The following is a 15,859-nucleotide window of genomic DNA, read 5'->3' on the forward strand; positions in this document are numbered from 1 at the left end:
GGATGTTCATCAGGATCGGGATGGACTCAGAAGGCAGCTTAGCCAAATCCCCCCGTTTGCAGAAGATGGACCCAAGACATAGGGTGAGGGGTATGCACAAAGGGAATAATTTGTTAGTGGCAGAACTAAGTCTCAAACCTAGGGCTTGCCCCCAATTTTTTTTAAATATATTTTTATTGATTTCAGAGAGAGGAAGGGAGAGGGAGAGAGAGACAGAAACATCAATGATGAGAATCATTGGTCGGCTGCCTCTTGCACGCCCCACACTGAGGATCGAGCCTGCAACCTGGGCATGTGCCCTGACCGGGAATCGAATCATGACCTCCTGGTTCATAGATTGACACTCAACCACTGAGCCACGCCAGCCGGGCTCCCCCAATTTTTTTTTATTTTTTAATTTTTGCATTCCTCAGAGGGTGCAAGCATGTGGGGAATGAGAATCTCACAATGTCAGAAGAACATTACTTTGTTATAACACTATGCTAGAGGGTCTCCAACTGCATAGCCTTTGTTTGAAGTTAAGTATTTGAAGTCTGTATTAGCCAAACACTACGCCAGTCTGCAGGCAAGGATATGCACCCAGTGAATTCTGGGAGAAGCTGAGGATTGCAGGAATTAAGGTTTTCTGCAGAAACTTTGAAGACTTCCGATCCACAGTGTCCTGGATTCTGGAACTGCTGGCTTAATCAGCCATCAGTGCTGCATAATTTGTGAGGCCTGGTACAATAAGGTTCCTGCTTGCTCCAGCTAACCAGGCTTGCCCCTCACACTGCCCTTTAATCAATCTAAAACTTTGCCTTCCAGCCCACTCTTTTTATTCCTGTTTACCTTTTGGAGCATCACAACTAGCATGTCAATTTAATACGCAGACCCTGAAGGCCCAGGAATACTTTCAAACTCATGGGAAACCTGCACAAGTAACTTTAGCTGTAACCAAAGGTTTCCCTTCGCCTTCATTATGAGCCTTCGGAAAACTCTGAGAATGACAGTAAACAGACTTGAGATCTCCACCTCTGGAACTAAGAAATTAAAGTTATTCGGAACACCGGTGACTTTTCATTTAAAAGAAATAAGAAATCAATATTACAATTCTGGATCCTGGCATTTTTTCTTAACTGGAGACACTGTTCTGGGAAGCATTGTCGTTTTCAAGAGCAACAGTGCCTCTATGTGGTGCTAGTGTGTATTGCACCTCAGCAGTGATTGAAAACTCAAGGCGGGAAAGAATGGTGGTGGGCTTCCATCAAGGAATTCCAGTTCACCTCCAGATAACTTCTGCTTTAAACGAATAGGCTGTTTTTGCCAAAAAGATGAGCGCAGTTAGATTTTATTGTACTGATATTCTGTCTTAAAAAGTGGAAAGGATCTCTTTTCCCCTGTGAAACCAGGAAAAGGGCAGGAAACAGCATGGGTTGGTTGAAATGTCCATGGTTCCAAAGTGCTGGAAGGAATGGGAAGGTGTGTGTGGGGGGGGGGGGGGGGGGGGGAGGAGTTGGCCAGATGGCGTGAAATTCCGTACAGAGGTGAGGAGTGGCAGGATGGGCTGGGAGACAGGAACTAGGGTGAGAATAGGACAAGATTTATCTGACAATAAAAACTATGGAACATGTCATAGTTTGTATTTTAAACTAAATCCATGGCTACCTAGAAATATCTTGCACCCAGAACAGAGAGATAAAGTAGTGTCGCCAAAATTCAGAACTCCCAGCTGTAATGTGATGCCTTTGATGGCTCCCTCCCCACCTTGAGCTGACCCTCCACACGCCACACTCGATGGAGAAAAACAGGGTTAGTTCCTCCTGACAGTGTGCTGAATGTATGGGGTTCAACCCTGCAGACACCTCTGAGCTCACCTTGTTCCGACCACTAAGGGGCCAGGGTAAAGAAGGACAAGCACTGGGGGTGAAACCCCAAGGCTGCGCACTATTCCCAGCACCAGTGGGGTAGGAAGGGGAGAGGGCATTCATCACTGATATTCTTTATTGTTCTTAAGTTCTCTGGACAGCCCACCTAACCACCTGCACCCTGCTTGCAGCTCCCTCCTCCCTTGGAGGCCACTGTACAACATAGCCTGTCACAATGCCACAGGGAAGGTGGGCCCCAGTTTCCCCATGGAAGTGGTAACCTCGCAGAGTCCTCTCAGGGGGTAAATGAGATATAAGGATGGAATTTTTATCTCATTGTAGCTATAATATGCAGCTTTATATCAGGTACATAGTATACTATATACACCCTATATAATAAAGAGCTAATATCCAAATGGTCGTCACACCCTCGCACCCTGGTGCCCTCACACCCTAGTGCTGGGGGCCAGGGGACCTGAGGCCACACCACCCGCCCCAGCGCCGGGGCTGGGGGACCTGAGTCTGCACCCCCTGCCCCGGCGCTAGGACCGGAGGACCTGAGGCCAGGCTGGGGGACCTGAGGCTGCATCCCCCGCCCGGCGGGTCTTGATGGGGGTGGGGCTGGCCGGGGCTGGGTCTCAGTCGATTTCAAGGCGCGCGCTGGTGGGCGGGGACTTGACTCTGGGTCCCATGGCGTGCCCCAGACTCTGACAGGAGGGAGATTTTCATATACATTTTACTAATTTTCTTTCATCTCTGACACTTCTATTATAAAGGGCAAATAGCAATATTAAAATATTTCCTCTAATTAATTCCCTTTTAATGTGCATGAATTTTGTGCACCGGGCCACTAATATAATATAAAAATACATGTAATATCTTTAGTATATATTATAATCAAGAGCGAGATAACAGTATTTTTTTGTTAGTGTCCACATTCTTGGGGAAACCAAATCTAGAGAAATAAGAAGTCTGAAATTTTGCTGTGAAAAGGAAGCCCTGGGGTTGAAGGGTTAAAGTTGAATGAGTGAGAGGAAGTCTCTTTTTCTCTCTTTTTTAAAGGAGGACTCAGGTCCAGGTCAGTGAGCCAGCCAGGGAGACTGAAAGTGCCCTGTGCACTCTGGTAGTAGGTACCCTGTGAAGGGGACTGGGGTCACACTTGAGGAGTTTCAAAGGGATAAGTAAACTGATGTCACACTCGGAGGAATTTGCCACTCACTGTGCATGGGCGGTCACGTACAAGGTCACTTACTAAGACTATGAAGAGGACCAAGGGAAGACGGCCATGTGAGGATGGAGGCAGAGATTGGAATGATACTCCTACAAGCCAAGCGATGCCCAGGAGTGCCAGGAACCAGGAGCCAGGAGAGGGGCCAGGAGCAGTCTCCCTCCCAGCCTGCAGGAGGCGCCAACTCCATGCCACTCGATTTCAAACTTCTGGCCACCAGAAATGGCCCTTCAGTAACGTTCTGAATGGGGAGCACAACTTTGGGAAGGTTCTCTCAGGAACCATTCGCGTCAGGGCTGGCTGCAGACAGGAGTGTGAAATAGGCAGAAGCAGGTCCTGTTTATAGGATGCTTCCTTTTCCACCCCTGTTTCCCCTCTGTGATATGTACCTGACCCTCACGCACACGCTGGATGGCCTCAGCTGGCTTTCTCCTCTCAAAGGTGAATGGCTAGTCCCTAAGTCTGAGATCTAAGATGAGCTAGGAATAACAGGTTGCAATTTATTCATTCCCAAATTATTTAGCCCATACAAGTCATAAGTTGGGTCCCTGCCCCACCCTCAGGGGTTCACAGACCAGTTGAAAGCTTCACTCCCATCCATCCATTCATTCCATGCTGAACCAGACCCTGTCCCTCTCCTCGTGTGGCTTCCAGTCTCCTGGGGACCTTTATTCAGGCAGTGAAGCCAGACAGGATTTCAGGCATGAGTTGGTGCCAGTGAGTGGAGGCGGGAGTACCACCTGGGGGAGTTTTCCTGGAAAGCCCGGCTCGGCCCGCGTGGAGACAAGCCCGTGTCTACTAGTGTCTCCCAGGGCCATGAGGGCAGCTGAGCATCCTGTCCTGCTCAGTCCTCGCTAGACTGTCCCAAGTGTTTCAGGCTTCAGTCCTTCACGTTTCTTACAGGGCACTCATTTTAAGGTGAGTTTTCTGGGGATTCATTCTGTTTCACTTGAAGAGAAAAATGTGGGGCCCGGCCGCTGTGGCTCAGTGGTTGAGTGTCAACCTATGAACCAGGAGATCACGGTTCGATTCCCAGGAAGGGCACATGCCCGGGTTGCAGGCTTGGTCCCCAGTGTGGGGTGTGCAGGAGGCAGCCAATCGATGATTCTCTCTCATCATTGATGTTTCTATCTCTCTCTCCCTCTCCCTTCCTCTCTGAAATCGATAAAAATGTATTTTGTTTAAAAAGAGAAAAATGTAAGGTAGGAAAAGGTAAAGAATAACAAGTAAATAATCAGAGGCTTGTTCAGTTTGGAGTCGGCAAACCTGAGAACATTGCGGCTTCTCTTGCGTTGCTGAGGTCCTGCCCATGGGCAATAACCCTGAGAGTCTACTCACTCATAAGCCTTTTCTCTACAAAAGCCCTTCGAAGGAAGGGCAATTCTTCTCTTGCTGGGATTCTTTCATTCGGAGAGATTCTAAAAAGAGTCCTAAGGGATAGCTGATATCTGTATTTAACTCACTGATGAAATGAAAAGTTATATCAATGATAATTGTTCCTTTGGGACTGATGGGGAACAAGTGCTGTTAATACTTTTTTATAGTCATTTCAAGCCTTCTCGTTCATGGATGTTCGTATGGCAGTTTCCTTAGCGTCATCACGCTCGTGTAGATTTCATTCATCGTAAAACGCCGTGGGATCTGGGTGGCACCATGAAAATCTCTGCTCAGGGTCAGTCTTGTGGGCGGCCGGTCTTTCAGTGCAGTCAGATGTGTCTGGGGTTTGTACTAATTTCAGGTTGTAAATCTCTCGGTGCTCAACGTTCCTATTCTGGGCTCAGCTCTATGAGTCAGATGATGCTCCAGTGATTAGAACAGGGCCTGGCATGTAGGAAGCATTCAGTGACTATGTGTTGAATGAATGGATAAATGAATTCAGCAAAGACTTATGAAAGCTCATCCCTTAACATGTCTTGGTGATATTGCAAGCATGACACCCATGGCAGAAACTGTAAAACACGGAGTTGACGGATTGGAACATAAAATATTAAAAAACTCTACCACTCAAGGCTTCTTAAGTGTGAATAGCAAATGGGAGGGGAAATATTGTTTGGCACAAATTTCAGATGAAGTGTCATATCCTTATTACTTAATAAGTTCCTATTAATCCATATAAACAGATGGGTACCCCAATAGAAGAAATGCAAATGGTCAATCAATGTATTAGAATTATTTGAATCTCACTTAGGAAAACATGGTTCTTTTCTTAGTGAGCTATCATTTTCTCCCAATCGGATTTGCAATGATACACAGCAATGCTGCTATCCAGTGCAGACTAGGGTATAGAGACTGAAGCAAGAGCATTCTCAAGGCTAGTTGAGCAGTAGGTTCCGAGGCCTTGAAAATGACCCAAAATTTCACTTGTAGAGAGTTATCTAAGGAAATCATAGGAGGTAAGAAAATAACTGTTTTTCTTCTTGCAGCTACAGCAAATTACCACCAATTAAGTGGCTTAACACAATGCAGTACAAATGTATGATTTTGTAATTCTGGAGGTCAGAAGTCTGAAATGGATCTTGGCTAAAAATCAAGGCAGAGCTGTGTTTCTTTGGTGGCTCTAGGGGAGGATCTGTTTCCTTGCCTTTTCTACCTTAAAAGCTGCCTGCATTCCTTCGCTCCTGGTCCTTTTCTCTATCTCAGCACTAGTTGGTGCTCTCATCACCACCACCTCTTCTCTTTGTCCCCCTCCTCCTCTTCCTCCTCCTCCTTCATCCCCCATCACCCTCCTCCTCCTCCCCCTCCTCCTCCTCTTCTTCTTCCTCCATCTTCTCCTTTTTTCTCTCTCTGCCCCCGACACTCCTGCCTCTCTCTTAGGGAGATCCTTGTGATTGCACTGGTCTTACCTGGATGCTCCAGGACCGTCTCTCCATGTCGAGGGCCTTAATGTAATCACATCTCCCTTTGCTGTGTAAGGTAGATAGTCCCAGAGGTTAGAACATGAACAACTTGGGGGCATTATTCTGGGTGTCACTATGTGTAAGTAGAGGAGACTTCTGGAAACTACGCTGAAAGGAAGGTGCCTCTATTGGGAAAGGCACTCTTCAGCGGTCCTGCCTTTCCTCCTTCCTCCTGCCTGAAGCTGGGATGTGATGGCGGCTGCCTCAGCTGATATTGTGAACCAGGAGGTGACCTTGGGGGTGGAAGCCAAGCGCTCAGGGAGGAAGAGAAACATTAAAGCGCAGAGCCCTGAGGTCCCTATAGCCACCTCCAGACTGCTTTTACCAAATACATTTCTATCTTGTTCAAGCTGCTGTGATTTTGTTGTTTTGTTTTGTTTTTCTGGGATGGGCAGCTGAACCTCAGCAGATCCCAGAGAAGCCCAAAGCCGCTGGCGCACCCTGAAAGATGGGGAGCTGGGGCGACAGGAGTGCGCTGCTGGACTGCACACAAGGCCTTCTGCGTTGGGGGCCTCACTGAAGCTCAAAAGGGGCTCCGGACCCAGGACAGTGACTGACAGGGGAGGGGCAGAGGCTGCAGCCTGAGCCAGCAGCGCACCTGGCTCTAGGGGAGAATCTGGATATCACTCTGTGTAAGTAGAGAAGGAGACTTCTGGAAACCATGAATCTGTGACCGCAGGGAGGGGTCACAGCAGCACTGGGCAGGGCCATGAGCCCAGGGTGAGAACAGGGGTGGAGGGAAGGCCAGCACCCGGGTGCCGGTGCCGGGAAAGCATGAGATCATCGCTCAGCAGCTCCGAGGTCATTCCCTTCGGCGCCTAAGCCTGCTTCGCTTTCTGAGTCATCTTGGATCCCAGTCCCCGGTGTCTGGCTCCGTGCTTTGCACATGGGTGGAGCCGGCGCATGCTGGTGACTTTGCATCCCCCTACCCCCACCCAGGGCTCTTTTCCCTTCCGCAGAGACTTGCCGTCTGACCCGCCTTGATCTGGATATAAATGTCAGATGTGGCACCGAATCCCTGCTGTGGCTGCTTCGGGCTGCTCGGCTGGAGTCCTTGCCTCTACCTCCAGCGCTGCCCTCCTTGGTCTGTCTTCTCTCACTGTTCGCCATCGGTCCTACCGCCTCCCTCTCTGTGCACCTTTTTCTCACGTTGAGTCAGCTGGGACTGAATTTCCTGGTCTGTGGCGCGGAGCCCCACAAATACCCGAGTCAGAGCCCAGACAGCCCACCAGTGCCCCTGTTTGTTTAAGGACAGAGCCGTCTTGTTCACCACTGCAGGGAAATGAATGAGAATGTTCCAGTCGGAATAACGGCATTGATGATAATGATGAGGTCAACATTTGCTGTGCGCTGAAGGACACTGGCTGAGCCCTTTGCAAGCGTGATCCTCATGCTCATGCTCTCAGATGGCCTTTTCTCAGATCTTACAGAAACTGGAGCTTAGGAAGGGCAAGGCAAGCCCCAAGGTCACGGAGCTGGATTCACACCCAGGCCACCTGCCTCCTGGCCACTCCCGTGGGAGAAGCCAGGCTAAGGGCTTGGCCGTAGCTGGGATGGAGAAGGAGAAATCTCGGGGTTCCTTGGGGTTCTTCTGATGTTTTGAATCAAGAACTGGAAATGGTTCTGAAAGTAGGCCCTCTGCCGACAGAGAGGATCCCAGACTGACCTTTGAAAGGGTGAGCTCATCTAGCTGAGTGCAACGGAGGAACCTGAAAGAGCCAAGCTAGAGTAAGCTCCAGACTGTCCTGGGGACGAGCCACGACAAAGGCCTAATTCCAGGCTGGGGCTCGCTGCCCAGGAGATCAGCTCCAAGCCAGAGTCCACGTGGGGCAGATGGAGGGTGCACGTCCGTTGTAAGTGGAAAGAAAGGAGAGTGGTGGTACGTCCGGTCGGGCGAGGGACTGCACCACATGTCTACCTCCATGTCCTCATTTTTATACTTAGAATCTGGGGTGGATTCTGTGATTGGCCCCATTTTGCAGGTGGGTAAACTGGGGCTCAGAGTGATTGCATAACTCGTCCGAGGTGATGCGCTAGCGAGGGGCAGAGCCGGGATTTGAACCCAGGTCTGGCTGATGACAAAAACCAAGTTCATTTCACCGAGATGGAGCTCCAGGGAACCGGAACTGGAACTAGCGCAACACCAATTCAACCTTCGCTTAAGAACCGGTGCCCCAGACCCGCTGGAAACCTGGCTCGCTCACACTCCAGCCGTGCACACCTTGCCCGTCTCCAGGCGTGTGCCCATGTCCAGCCCACCTGGCAGACCCAAGCCTGAACACACTGCGGACGTGGATCAGTGGTACTGCCCTCGCGGTGTGGGAAGGCGGGTCACATTCCAGGGCAGGGGCTGCAGCCTGCAGACCTGGGCGTCATGAAGGCTTCCTCTTAACGTTCCTCCCCTGCTCCCCTCAGGAATGCCTCAGCCCCACAGATTAATGTAAATGTAAACTGGCCAGGAACCACGTTTTAGATTTAAATCTGCACCAAGGAGATGACCTTTAGACAACTCTGGGAAGCAATAAGGCCCCTGATGCCGTCCAGCCACCGGGTCCCCTCCAGCCCTCCCGGAGACGGGCAGCAGCCTTCAGAATATGGAAATGCTCCCGGATGCCCTGGGCACCTGGCATTAGCTCGCTTCTCCCCAAGCCACGGCTCTGCTTGTTTGTTTTCCATTCTGCCTTCGGGGTGCGTGGAAGGCGGTCGTGAGTGGCAGCCACCCTCAGGAAACAGGCTGCACCCACCGTGGCCGTGACCCCGTCTCCCCCACACCCAGGCCCAATCAATGCGGCCACATCCAGCCTTTTCTTTAATAAGCTGATCCTTGGGCTAAATCCCAGGCGCTCTGCACCTCACCCTGGACGCCTTTGATTGACAAAACTAATCTCTCCCCCACCCCCACATCTGCCGCTGCCCACATCCTCTTGCAAATCATGTACTGGGCTGCTGACAATTAGATAGAGGACTTGGGCTTGGGACGCAGGAGGGTTATGAGGTTATGAATCAATCGCAGGGGCTGGGGTGAGATAACAATCCGGGGGAGCCCATCCCAGACGCCTCACCACAGCCCTCAGAGCCTCCAGTTGATTTATGAGTTGGTAATAACCTCGTCTGGTCTCCTGCCCCCTATTATTTTTCATAATGCACACGGAAGCTTTACATTTCAGAGAAGGCAGAAACACAGGAGCTGGAGGTGGCGGGGTGGGGGGGGGGGGGGAGGCTTTGGGGAGGAGAGAGAAGGCCCACCGGGGAGAGGGGGGTGTCTATCAGCGGGTCGTCTTTCATGCTGGACGGCCATAGGGCACTGGGGGCGCAGTCGCCACATGCCATGGAGGTCGGCAAGCCCATTTGCCAGGCCTGCGGGAGACCCCAGGGAGGGGGCCCTGGCAGGGCCTGGTTTCGGACTGGATAAGGCGATGATGCCTGAGTAGCTCTGGGTTCAAAATCATATTTCACGCGTCTAGATTTAATTCCTCCAACCTGTTCCAAACCAAGTCAGACGCCCTGTGAAGAAGTGAGCTTCACACAGGACCAACGCCCATCACAGGCAGCTTGAACTCCAGTCGGGAAGCCGGCGCGCCTGCAGCGGGGCCAGCAGACAGGTGGGAGGGGCGGGGTCCCTGGGCCCCTGGAGAAGAGACTTGAAGACTCCCCTCTCCTCGGATCGGACCGGCTGTTCTCTCAGTGTCAGCCAGACCGAGTGAGGAAGAGGAGACATCTGAATCGCGGCCTAATCGTTTGTAATGCATTCATTTGCGGAGATTTCTTTCTGGGGGAAATAAAAATGACCTTTGAAAGAAGACAACATCGATGGCGGCAAAACCCTGAACCTTCCATCTGAAGCAGTAGTTACAGAATGTCCATCCAAGGTTGCTGGTCTGTGATGGGTCACAAAACACGGAGAGAAATATTTGAAATGTCGCGAATATGCACAGATGGATGAACACATATTGTGTGATGTCTATTTGAATATAACTGTTGGTCGGTAAGCATTTACTAAAGCCCAACTCCACACCAGGTCTCTGCGTGGTGCCGGAGGTAGGACAGCATGAGAGTCCTGTTCGCTCAGAGCTATAGTTTAGCAAGTGTTATGGGTTGCACTGTGTCTTTCCCATTCATATGTTGAAGTTCTATCCTCCAATACCTCAAAATGTGACCTGATTTGGACAGAGTCTTTGCATATGTAATTAGTTAAGAAGAGTGAGTTAGGGTGGGCCCTAATCTTCTAGTAGGACTGGTGTTCTTATAAAAAGAGAGAAAGTAGCCCGGTCAGTGTGGCTCAGTAGTTGAGTGTCAACATATGACCAGGAGGTCACGGTCCAACTCCCAGTCGGGGCACATGCCTGGGTTGCCGGCTCAATCCCCAGTGCGGGGGTGTGCCGGAGGCAGCCAATCAATTGTTCTCTCTCATTACTGATGTTTCTATCTCTCTCTCCCTCTCTGAAATCAATAAAAATATATTTAAAAATAAAATAAAAAGGGAGCAAGTGGTTCAGAGACACGCACACAGGGCGAAGGCCATGTGAAGGTAAAAGTGGAGATCAGGGTGATTCATCTACAAGCCAAGGAGCACCAAAGACTGCCAGGAAAACACCAGAAGCCCAGGGGGGTGGGGGGGGGATGGAGGGCGGGGGAGGGGTGGTGGTGGCAGGGAACAGACTCACCCTCGCAGTGGCAGCTGAGCCAACTCTGCTGACACCTGGACTCAGGCCCTGGCCTCCAGGACGGTGGGACAGTACATTTCCATGGTTTACGCCGCTCAGTTTGTGGTGCGTTATTACAGCAGCTCCGGGAAGCTAATACAGAGGGGAGGCGGACACTGATCAAATGATCTCATCGTGAATATCTAATTCCAAGCCAAGTTAAGTGCTCCAAGGAGAAGGAACCCCGTCCCTGCAAATGAACTCCAGAGGACCTGGACCGGGTGTGGGGAGCGGTGGAGGCTTTCCTGCGAAGTTAGGGCCAGAGGACTGCAGGAGTCAGCGAGAGGTCGAGCTGGGCTGGAGAAAGGGGGGCAGTGTGTGCAAAGGCCCTGCGGTGGGATGGAGCAAGGTGCATTCTGGGAGTGGAAAGATGGTCCATGGGGCAGAAGAGGAAAGAAGGGAAGGAGAAGAGGGTGGAAGGAGGTCAGAGAATCACTGAATGACAGTGGGATGCGGACACCTGTTTTGCTTTCCACTCTCCATTCCCAGGAAATGAGCTCAGGAGGAGCAGGGCCAGGAAAGCGCCGGAAAGAGGCCCCACTCCCTCAGTGAGGCCCACCCATCCTAACGTTTCCCTGCTGCCACTGCTACCTTCATCTCTCCTGGCGTCCAACAAGCTGCCCATCAGCAGACCCCTTCCTAGAAGCCTCAGAAGACCTTTGAGATTCTCTAAGGCCTAAAATGAAAAAGCAGGCAAATAACACACCAATTTCAAGTGGCTACCATTTCTCCCAGCCATGCAGACGTTCTGGTTAGACACTGGGCTCTGACACAGGTGCCTAAGCATAGGCTGTATCAGTAGCTCACGTGCATCAGCTGTGTCCCAGGCACTGTGCTGGCATTGCACCTACAGCCTTTGCGTTAACCCTCAGCACCTATGCAGCAGGTCCTGTTGTGATGGTCCTGGTTTTCAGGTGAGGAAACGAAGGCACGGAGGAGAAAGGTGACCTAGTAACAAGCAGTCCCTTCAGCACAAGCATGGCCCAGGCTCTGGGGCAAGGGCTTCATGTCCATGCTCTTACTTGATCCTGTAAGTATGCCCCTCCCCCCAGTTGACTCACAGAGAAATGGAGATTTGGTGGTGAAGGGACCTGCTCCGGTCACACAATGTGTAAGTGGCATAGCATGAGTCGAACCCAGGCTTGCCTGACTTTGTAAACACTGCACTCTATTGCTTCATGTGCTTGATAAGCAAGTGTGTATCTGTGAAATGTGTCGTGCTTTTTCTTGGAAAAACTCAAGCCCACAGACTGAACAATACGCCTCAAAAATGCCACTAGACCTCTCACCACACTTGTCCTCCCACCTGTATTTCTTCTGTCTTACTTCCAGCAAGGAAATAATTTATTTACATCATGGGATTATTACATGTAGTGGGATTATTCCAAAGCCTGGAATAAAAAAAGTGTTCAATAAATTATTAGCTAAATAGCATATAGTAGCAATTATTATTATCACTAAATTAATGTCTCTGCTTCAGGGGAAAATGAGTGCAGATCACTTTTCCAATTATTCTTCTGTATAGTACTCAGAAAGTTATTCAGAGACAAGACAGACAGAATGATGTAGTGGAAGTAATATTTGGCATGTGATTGTCCGGATTCCAACCTTTGCTCTAATAGGTGCTAGTATGTGACCTTGGGCCACTCTGGCCCTAATTTTTAAAAAGGGTATTGCAGTTATTATCTATATCCTAGAGGCCCAGTGCACGAATGCATGCACCAGTGGGGTTCCTCGGCCTGGCCTATGGGGATCGGGCTGAAATCCCCACGGGGTCCTGGATTGCAAGAGGGCACAGGCCAGGCTGAGGGACCCCACTGGTGCACAAATCTGTGCACCAGGCCTCTAGTACTTTACATAATTGTCATCAAGATGATATGTGATAACAGGGTCAAGTGCACAGCTTTGGCCTGGTACACAGTGGGCACTCAGTCGCCCCCCCTACATGAGCAGTGGCCTGCACATGGCGCCTACACACTCGATGAGGTGGCATAAAGCTGCCTTCCTCACTTACAGGCAGCTGAGACCTTGGCAGGTTTGTGGAATCCGATGTCAGACAGAGTCATAACCTTGACTGGGGAGAGCCCTGAGCTCACCCACAGCAGGAACCATCTTATCTTTTGTTGGGCTCCAGAAACAGGTTATTCAAGTGGAAGTGTCTTTCCCTCATGGTGAGGGTTGATGAGTTAACAACTGCTTCAGTTGTCAGCACTATCCTATATAGTAAAAGGCTAATATGCAAATAAACCAAATGGTGGAACAACCGGTTGCTATGACACGCACTGACCACCAGGGGGCAGACACTCAACTCACGAGCTGCCACTTGGTGGTCAGTGTGCTCCCACAGGGAGCGCTGCTTAGCCAGAAGCTGGGCTCATGGCTGGTGAGCACAGCAGTGGTGGCAGGAGCCTCTCCCGCCTCCACTGCAGGCAGGCAGTAAGGAGCAAGGGGTCCCGGACTGTGAAAGCCCCGGACTGCGAGAGGGATGTCTAACTGCCAACTTAGGCCTGACACCCGCCCCCTCCCCAGTGCATGAATTTTGTGCACTGGACCTCTAGTAACGTATAAGCTACCAAGTTTCAGGTACCTTGAAATTTGCAGGTGATTGGAACCAACCTTTTCTCAAGTTTGTGTAATCTAATCAGGGCTCAGCTAGCAAACCACTCATGTTGTGAACAAGTGTTTCAGGTGCCCACTGATGTATTTCATGATGCCCCTGGAATATATGTTGATAAATTCACCTCAAAAAGAAAACTTTGAGCCAAGTGTTTTGGGACCTTGGGGAATAAAGGTTGAACATCCCACACTTGTTGCTAGTTGGGTGGTTTTTTTTTTTTTGGTATGTGTTTTTAATGTATTTTTATTGATTTCAGAGATATTTCAGGGAGAGAGAGATGGAAACATCAATGATGAGAGAGAACCATTGATCGCTCCTCGCCCCCTGGGATTGAGCCCCCAACCCAGGCATATGCCCTAACTGGGAATCTAACTGTGACCTCCTGGTTCATAGATCAACGCTCAACCACTGAGCCATGCCAGCTGAGCAATGTTTTTATATTGATTTTAAGTCCTTGGCAGGGCAACTTGGCTGAGATAAAAACCAGGACCCAATAGTGATCACAAAAGGCAACAACAAATTTTGGATAGAACAGAAAATAATCTTGAAATTCTTTTTATAATAAGAAGGCAAGAATTATTGGGGGAGGGGGAGAAGGAAGAAAGGAAAAGGAGAAGAATACTTTAACCTGGTGGTTGTTTGGACTATTCTTGTCTGATTCTACAGTGGAACAATTGTAGGTCTTTTCATGGACATAATATTAGGATGGACTTTTCTTCCTGACTTGTTTCTGGGGCCGAACAGGCAGCAGTTTACTTTCTGCCATCAGGTTGGGGGCTGGCCTCCCCAAATCAGTCCTCGGAAGCCTAGGACACCCCACACCCACAGAGGGAGAGTCCACAGCGCTAGGCATTGCCTTGTTTGCTGACGGCCACCACGCATGCCAGTAGCATGTGTAGGATGGCGGGGTGGTGGGTGCTGCTACTGATTGAGGGCAGTGGCCAGGACAGCCAGGGCTGAGGACAGCCACACCAGCCCCCAAATGAAGACACTGACTGTTGTAGGGGCTGCACCCAGGACAAGAAACCAAGGCCTGTGATCCCCACAGTGCCAGGGGAAAGGAAAAGGGACCTTTGTGATTTTCGCTTTTTCACACACACACAAAATGTGATTAAATGGGATCCTTCAGTTCTGAATGCAGATGGGGCCTTGGTGGACTAGGCAGACAATCAGGCGAGACGCTGAGCCCGTAAAGCCAAAAGGGGGTAGAAACCCAGACAATGGTGCTGGGCTGGGGTGGGTAAAGGGGGAGCGGATATGACAGCGAGGAAGGAGTTTCAGTGTGAATGAATACTAATTAGTGACATGGATATTAATGATGACAGTAATTAACAGGGGAAAGGAAGGGCTGTCATTGTCCCAGGGTGAGTAATCAGTCTTGGCAGGTGATAAATAATGGTTCCGCCAGCTCAGCAGAAAGATAATCCGCCTGCCCCGGGGAGAGCTGTTGCTGATGCTGGAAACCTCTCCGTTTCCAGGCAACCCGCAAAAAAGGACTATTTTTCTTTTGAGGAAAAAACAGGTTAGCGTCTCTCCCCCACCCCCAACTTGGGATTACAGTCCTTATTTGATTTCTGCTTTGTTCTTCATTTCCTAGGACAAATGTTGAACTTGTATAATTTGGAGGAAATGGACCCGCGTGCACAAGCACACACAGACATCCTCTCCCTTTCTCTCAAAGAATGTGAATGAGTAGGAGTGCTTTGGATCCAAAGTTTAGCTCATAGATGCCAGCCGGGAGCAAGAAGAGGGGAAAGCTCAGAAGTCTTGCTTTTGAGGTTGATATGTGGGGGGCCTGCAGCAGTGGAGACTGGTCCGGGGGGGTGGGGGGAAGAAGGGGGAGGACATACAGAAAGAGTAGGATGAACCCCTGCCCGTTTACCGTGTAGAGAGTTCATCGACCTTCCAGAGAGCCAGAGAGAAGCAAAATGTCAAGGCACTCAGGCCAGAACTGGCAACCATATTTCTGGAAACTTGATTTCTGGTAAAGGACAACAGTTAAACCCCTCTGCACGCTCTCCAGTCTCTCAGGCAGGAATCTATCCCAGAGAGCTGTCCACAGGCCCACTCCCTCCCACCAAGCCTCACACCCATGCCAGGACTTGGCTATGTGGAAATGCTCCCCTTTCGGGCTATTTTCTGTCATGCATCCATCCTGGAATGACAAACCACCTTCCAAGGTCTGCACTGGTTTAAAGTGAGATTTGGAGTGAATTGATCAGAAGTTCAGAATCCTCTGAAAACAACTCCTCCACCCCCATGGGAACTGGGCTGCCCTAGGAAACATTGGTTCGAGGAGCCACATTTCTACATGGAGGTAGACAAAGGGGAATTCATTGTGACCAAAATGATGAGAGACCCAGGCATGGCTCACAAGGGGCGGGGGGTGGGAGGGGTGGCACTCAAGGAGACGCCGATAGTGTGTCAGTTGAACTGTCCAAATGTTTGAAGACCTGTCCCACAGAGCGAGAAGGTCTGGGTTTGTTTTTATAGCATTAGAATGCAAAACTAAGACCAAAGAGAGCAAGCCACAGAGTTAAGTCCAGTTTCTGCTCCTAGAAATCAAAGAT

General features: G+C 50.2%; 1 protein-coding gene across 10 annotated transcripts in view; it reads left to right on the plus strand.

Moving 5' to 3' along the window:
* The window catches only part of RGS6 (regulator of G protein signaling 6), a 476,765-nt gene that overhangs the window by 366,007 nt on the left and 94,899 nt on the right, over positions 1-15,859 (plus strand). The window lies entirely within an intron of this gene.

This window comes from Cnephaeus nilssonii, assembly GCF_951640355.1.
Source record: "Cnephaeus nilssonii genome assembly, chromosome: 4".
Lineage (NCBI taxonomy): Eukaryota > Metazoa > Chordata > Mammalia > Chiroptera > Vespertilionidae > Cnephaeus > Cnephaeus nilssonii.